The sequence below is a fragment of the Lathamus discolor genome, chromosome 1 (genome assembly GCF_037157495.1).
Source record: "Lathamus discolor isolate bLatDis1 chromosome 1, bLatDis1.hap1, whole genome shotgun sequence".
Lineage (NCBI taxonomy): Eukaryota > Metazoa > Chordata > Aves > Psittaciformes > Psittacidae > Lathamus > Lathamus discolor.
The window spans coordinates 76173284-76180844 of NC_088884.1; positions in this window are offsets into that span (position 1 = coordinate 76173284).

A 7561-nucleotide genomic window follows, 5' to 3' on the forward strand; every position below is an offset into this window, starting at 1 on the left:
CCACCAAACCTCGTTTTGGGCATGTGCTCACGTCTTGTTAGGGTGCTATGCCCATCGTTTGCCATCAGGAGGAGCTGGAGGAATGACTGCTGTGGCTGTTCTTTTGAGGTGCCTGAAACTTGCGTGTGAACAACATTCCTGGTCCAGGATTCTCAGTTAATGTAGGGGCGGCATTTATTTTGCTTTAACTTAATTTCATTGTCAGAAAGACTGAGAATTAGTAGTATTGTTGGTAAAAAATTGCAGAACTAAAAGGCGTTGCATTCTGTTACATGGAGAAGCAGTGAAATTCTCACTGTAATACAGCAGGATGTGAACAACGAAAGAAAAACATTAGAGGTGACAATTTCCTGCCTTCAAAGCTGGTGGGATTTTGTATCTCATCTCTCTCTCAGCTCAGTACAGGGCATGCTTCTTCCTAGTTTTTGCAGCTTTTCCCCATACAGAATAATGAACTTGTTTCTGCTTCTCTCTGATCATTGTCAGTACAACCAAAAACTTCACTTCTTTCAGTTCAGCATTTATTTCTGGTGGAAGTTAATGTTTTCACTGGTCTCCTAGCCCATGTCTCTGGCACACTGAGGTGTTAGATGTACTGAAAAAGCTTAGCTACTTAAATGGGTTGTTATCCACAGGAGACTGGTATCTTTTTGAATAGGAAGTCCTGACTTTAATTCCCTTAACTACTTCTTGTTCAGTCTGAGCCTACTGTACTGCTGGGAGAAGTTGTGACGGTGCACTTCTGTAGTAGTGATCCTGTTGTGGTTTAACTCCAGCTGGCAACCAAACCCCCCATGGCTGCTCGCTTGCTCCCCCCTTCAACAGGATGGGGGAGAAAATTGGAAAGGTAAGAGTGAGAAAACTCATGGGTGAAGATAAAGGCAGTTTAACAGGTAAAGCAAAAGCCATGCACACAGCAAAGCAAAACAATGAATTAATTCACCACTTCCCCTCAGCAGGCAGGTGTTCAGCCATCCCCGGGAAAGCAGGGCTACATCGTGTAATGGTTTCTTGGGATGACAAATGCCATAATACCAAACATCCCCCTTGCTTCCTTCTACCCCCAGCTTTACGTGCTGAGCATGATGCCATATGTGGGATGTCCCTGTGGTCAGCTGTCCCAGCCATGCAGCTGTGCCCCCCCCCAACAACTTCTTGTGCACCCCCAGCCTGCTGACTAGTGGGGTGGGTTGAGAGGCAGAAAAGGCCTTGACTCTGTGTAAGCACTGCTCAGCAGTGACTGAAGCATCTCTGCATTATCAGTGCTGCTTCCAGCACAAATCTGAAACACTGCCTCATAGGAGCTACTATGTAGACTAACTCTCCGAGCTAAAACTAGCACAGATTCAACACCATTTGTGTTGGATCCTCACGATTTTTTCCTGTTTGCTGAATGATGGGGCTTTTCTTCATCTTTCCTCATATGTAAGAGGCCTCAAGTGAATCTGCAAAGCCCTTCTTTGTTCAGTGGTTACTTCCTTTTTTGCACTCTGCTGTGGTGGTGGAGCTGGATACAGCTTGTAACTGTGTCTGCTGTGGAGTTCAGGAAATGGCTGATGATTCTCCTCACTGCTGCAAGTGGTAGGGCTACAACTGCCGGAACTCCTCTCAGGACTGAGTGGCTGGTTCTTATCTCTGCCCCTGGCCTGGGATGGAGACGGAGCTGAGCTAGCACAAGGTATAGGATTAGGTGCCAACAAAGAAAAACATTTGCTCAAGAACTTCAACTTGTTTTTCTGGTTCTATTTAAGATTGACCTGCTACAAAGGCACACATACCTACTTGGAGAACACACTGATAAGCAGTACAGTATCTCGAGTGTTCATCACAATTTTGTAGTAGGGTAGGTTTTCACAAATGATTTTGCATTAGCAGTAGCTACAGTTACAACAAAAATAACCAGTGGCAAAGGTATGTTGTGTGTATGCCTCTTACGTCTGCTTTGCTGCTGTGGGGCAAAGTTAATCTATAACTCAGTACTGTTGGTTATGAGCAAATCAGTGTAGCATTTGTGTTGGGGGTTTCCTTATGGCCAAGTACTTGTTCCATGAGGAAATACTAAAAAATGGAAGAGGGATCTACTGAGGTAAATACAGTGATACCTTGTTTATAACTAGGCAAGGAGTATTCTTCCATGGGGTCCCTTGGTAAATGGCATTCAGCTTTTGCTTGTCCCTGTTAACCTCTTGTGTAAACTGGATTCAGCAAACCCGGATTGCTTGCATCAGCCAGGACATTTAGAAGTGTTTGATCTTAACAAAGAATTTACTTCATGTATTTATGGGGATAAATTAGAAGAAATAAAAAATAGAGATGATTTCTTTTTAAAATGACAGAGCATTTCTTAACGGCCCTAACACAGAGCTATTCTGGTCTGCAGTGCAGCTCAATGCCACTCAGTTATTTCCATCAGTCTGGTGTAAGGCATAGGAAACCCTCTTCTCCAGTGTGTTGGTTGGAGGAAGACATGGGCATCATGCCTGTGTTACATAGCAAACATTTTCAACTTTAATTGATATGTGACTTATATTTGGAAACATATTTCCCCCAACCCAACATAACACAGGGAGTAATAAGACGAAAGTGAAGTGAGGCTTGATTTCTTTGGCTGAAGCATCTTCTCTTGCTTCTGTTTAATGGCTCATTTCTTTGCACAGAGTAACAGGATAAATTAAGAATGACTGAAGGCTTGGACTGGTAAAGAATTGCTAGAGTTTTTTACCAGCAGGTACCTGGGTTGGGTTCTAACTGGGCCAGGAGACTTGCATCCTGGTGACTGCATGGTGCCCTGCATGAGAGGGTAGTCACTTGAACCCTGTCCCAGCTCTGCTGTGAAGACCAGCAGTGGCTGTGGGAGCGTGGTAAGAGCTCCTGCAGAGAGGCTGCGAATTGCAAAGGCAAGGAAGCTGAACTAGTGCTTTGAGAAGTCCCTGGGTACAAGAACTAGGAATATTCTGGTAAACAGAACCCGTGTTCCTGTCAGTGTACCAATTACGTGGTTTTTAGCAGTGGGCTGTCTCCAGAACTGGCAATCCTACTTCTTTCACAAGTATTCATGTCAGAAAAGGAATATAATGCTAGGATTGTGGGAAGAAAACTTCACTATTCTCAAGCACACCTTCTATTTTTAACTCTGAAATTTCTGTGGTGGAAGCCTTTTTGCCAAATAGTTGAGTGTGTCTGTATGTATGCACTGAGATTTGGTGGCTGTTTTATCTTGGCAATAGTGAGCTTCTCCACACAGCAGCATGATATAAATCTCATTTACTCACGGAACTAGCTTTGTTAATGCATTACCAGGTACTGGGTAGTGCAAATAATGTGTTTACACATGACACAAAGAAATCAACTTTCACAGGGTTTTTTTACAGAGACATCCTCTTGTGGGAAATGCATGCCGGTGTATGTGACATTTCTTTCTGCTACTTGTTGCTTTATGACCAAGACAAAAAAACAGTGCATTGCCATTTTGGAACAATCTCCACAACTGCTGTGATTAGAAGTTTGTCGCTTGGTCATTCCTTGTGTTCTTAGTCCTAAATTTGTGCCCTGTACCTTTAAGAGGTGCTAAGTTTGTTGACGAAACCTCTAACAATGGCTTTTTTCTGTGGCTTTCAAGGTTAAGATTTTTCATTTTAGCTAGTCAAAAACCTAGCAATTGTTATCCTCTTGGCTTTGTTGCTGTTTGTTCTTTTCTCGCTGGTTGACTTCTCAAACTTATTTGAACAGAATGGCTGTAGAAGATGGATGGTTATCTTGATCCTGGTTATCACAAGTCAGAAAAATGTCACTTGTAAATATTTAATGAGCCTTTATGCAACTGACCTGATCTAGAACTGAGTAATGATGCTGTCACAGGAGTCGCTTCTGTAATCTGCATCTGCAAGGAAAAAAGAGCACCTTTCATTTGCCAGGTTTTCTGTGACTTACAGGCTTGTATTATTGCTAGCTTTTTTTCTTTGATATTTAAAGTAAGTGGTGTATGTTTGAACCTCTGCCTTAAAAGCCTCCTCTTTCTTAGCTTGTTTGGTTTTCTGTGTGGGTTTTCTGTATGTTTTTTTCTGTGTGGGCTTACTGTTCCTTGCAGAAAAGCGACAATACTCAGGAAGATAAAGTTGAGCTCAGCTCTGCTCTCCTTGAGTCACAGAATTGTAGAATGTTTTGGGTTGGAAAGCATCTTAAAGATCATCCAGTTCTAATCCCCCTGCCGTGGGAAGGGACACCTTCCAATAGACCAGGTTGCTCCAAGCACCATCCAACCTAGCCTTGAACACTGCCAGGCATGGGGTAGCCACAGGTTCTCTGGGCAACCTGTGCCAGTGCCTCAACACCCTCATAGTGAAGAATTTTTTCCTAATATCTAATCTCCTCTCCCGTCAGCCCTATCTCTGCAAACAATAACCCCCCACCTTTTTATTTTTGTGTAGATTGTTGATCAATTTTTGCACTGCTCCCCTGTGCTGGAGAGTGAATTCAAACCCAGTTCATAAATCTGTGGTGAGGAAATGCTCTTAACAAAGGAGCAATCAAAATGCTCAGAATTAGATGAGTTGGAACTTAAAAATACTACTAAAGCAGCTCTGAGAGGAAAGTTATAAAACAGAAAAACAACCTTCATTTGCAGCATGCTACTAACTATTGAAATCTACAATTTAAAATCCTCCAAGCAATACAGGGAAAAGCTAGGAGGATAGCTGGGTTTGTGTAATGTCCTTGCTGGTTTCGTGGTGCTTTCCACAATGCCTAATTTCTGGTGTAGCATCAGTTTGAGTAGCAACGCATGGCACATTAGACTGCTATCCCATGTGTTGTATCAGGACACTGAATAATTAATATTCTTTGGAAAGGATTAATTTCCTCCACTTTTGTACTTCTTGCTGCCCTGTACGTGCTGCCAGTTTTTAGCAGAAAATTGCTAATACAGATTTCTTTTCCCTGGAAGAACCAGAGCTGCAGCACAAAAACTTCAGTGTGGTCCATATGCTGTTAGTTGCCACCAGACAGGGTGAATTGGTCATCTTTCCTCACAAAGTTTCAGGTTTTAGGAGCATTGAAGCTCAAAAATGAGATGTAGCCTTGAATGCTGGTTTTAATAGCATGGCAGGAGCTGGGCAGGATGCCCAGTTACCAATGTCTGGTTACCAATATTGTGTTTTTTATCTGTGATAAGGTCCAAAAACCGGATAGTCTGTGTATCAAAATCTTTCAGTGCCAAGATACTTACAAATCCTCAGCAGCACTGTGTACCACAGCAGCAGCTGTGCCTCAGTACCAGTGTCACAAGACAGCCCCTGGGGAAGCGAAGAATGGAGACCACTGGGAAAAGCTGCACCCAGGGTGCCTAATTTCCCATGAGTGCTTTATCCAAGGGAGAACAACAGAAGTATGCACTGTGTAACTTGTTTCCTAAATAAGGATTGCTTCCTGAGAAATGTGTTAGGATGAGAAAGCGCAGCCCCAGTATTCTTGGTCAAATACCAGTTCTTGGGAGACCCTCATCCTCAGCAAATGAAATGTTTGGCAAATGAAGCTGTAGTTACCCAGTCAGCACCTTCTTTTAAGATTGTTTTTACTTTGTTGGCTTACAAGGCAAACATGGCTCTCCCTTTATGCTTCTCATACGCGCAAAACATTAATTTAGTGCCCCAGCACAAAAAATCCCCTAGTCAAAACAGTAATTTTAGAAGGATCTAATATCAGCCAACTATCTGATGGAGAGCCTTTTGTTAAGCAGATTATCACAAGGCCATGTAAGCTTTGAAGAACACATGTAGTGAAAACACAATGGCTCCTAGGTAAGGAACTGACCTTTCCAATTTTCACAATCTGTACCTTGGGACTGGCACAATGTAATTGCTTTGAAAACAGTGCCTGGCAGTGCCAGGACACAAGAATTTTGTACCTCCAGTTGGGCTTGCCACAGTGGTAGGAAGCAATTCCGGCACTAGTAATCTGGCTTTAGATATTTTCTGTGCTGTGGAGGGCATATATACTGGGCTGACCTGTTTTGCAATGACTTAAAACCACTTATCTTTGCAGGAGATCTTTGGTTGGAGCAGTTAGGGATTTTCCCTTCATATCCTTCACCAAATAATACAGCTTTTGTACCGTTTTTTTTTTTTTTTTAATCAAAAAAAGTTTAGGAAATCTTAAAGGGACAAGCCCGACAAAATCACCATTGTTTTTTGGTCGCTGTTGTGGCTGCTGGGTGCCAGGAAGTCCTTATGACTTGGTTTTCCCCAGAGAACTAGTCTAGGCTCTCCTTAGCAAGGGCTGTATCACTCAGGCTGCACAAATGTTTGCTCTGTGAGTGAATGAAAGTGATGTGCTGCAAGAGATGAAGGCTAAATGGGAGGTCTAGAAGAGAGAGGATGTACCAGGAAATCCACTTATGGTTCATGCACACCGCAGCATGGAAATATGAGTTAGCGTTGAACTGACCCACACTGAAATGCCTCAAAAGAGCTCCAGGAGCTGAACGGAAGCACTTAAGAATGCCCGGTTTCTTGAACATTAAAATTTGACATCTTTCATTTTTAAAGAGCAATGAAATGGCAGTGTTGTCCCTGCTTGGCATGAAAGCAAGTCCTAAAATAACAGAATTTCCCATTGACTGGGGCTGTTTTCACTGCTGGTTCATCAGCAGGCTGGGAATGCTATCCGACAGTGATGGAGTACCCATTGCTGTGGACACCAAGGCTGCACACAACACTGAAGTGCAGTTCAAAGCTGAGACTTTGAAGGTGGAGGGCCTAGAGCACAAGTCTTATGAGGAGCGGCTGAGGGAACTGGGCTTGTTTAGCCTGGAGAAGAGAGGCTCAGGGGGACCTTATTGCTCTCTCTGATTGCCTGAAAGGAGGATGGAGAGAGGAGGTCTCAAGCTGAGCCAGGGGAGGTTTAGACTGGATATTAGGATGAATTTCTTCACAGAGAGGGTGGTCAGGCATTGGCACAGGCTGCCCAGGGCAGTGGTGGAGTCACCCTCCCTGGAAGTGTTCACAAACCATGTAGGTGAGGCCCTCAGTGACATGGTTCAGTGGTGGCCTTGGCAGTCCTGCAGTAACGGTTAGACTTGATCTGGAAGGTCTTTTCCAACCTGGTTGACTCCATGATTCATTGTAAAACTTCTGGTTTTTTTTTACGAGGTATGTTCTGACATCTCCCAAATAAACAGGCAAACTACGTTCAGCCATAACAAATCCCTTGCATTACCCGCTTTTCCTGCCGCCTTGTTAACCAAGCCAGAAGACCAAGTAACTGCTGAAGCCCGCTGGAGCCTGGCAGCGGCGCTGCTGGTGCTGAAGGGGGCTGGGGGCTGCCTGTGGTTGCCCCGGCCGCTTCCCCGGGACGCTCTCCTGCTGCCTGAGGCCGCGGACGAGGCCCCGGCTGCCCTCGCTGCCTCCCGTGGGCAGGAAACGCTCTCCTCTGCCTTTAACCGGCACGGGGGAGCTGAGAGAAGGCTGGAGCCGAGACCGGGCCGACCCCCCGGCCCTCACACCACCAGAGGCAGATGGGCGGTGCTGCGCGCGGCAGCAGCAGTCTTGTCGCTGTCTCATTGGCT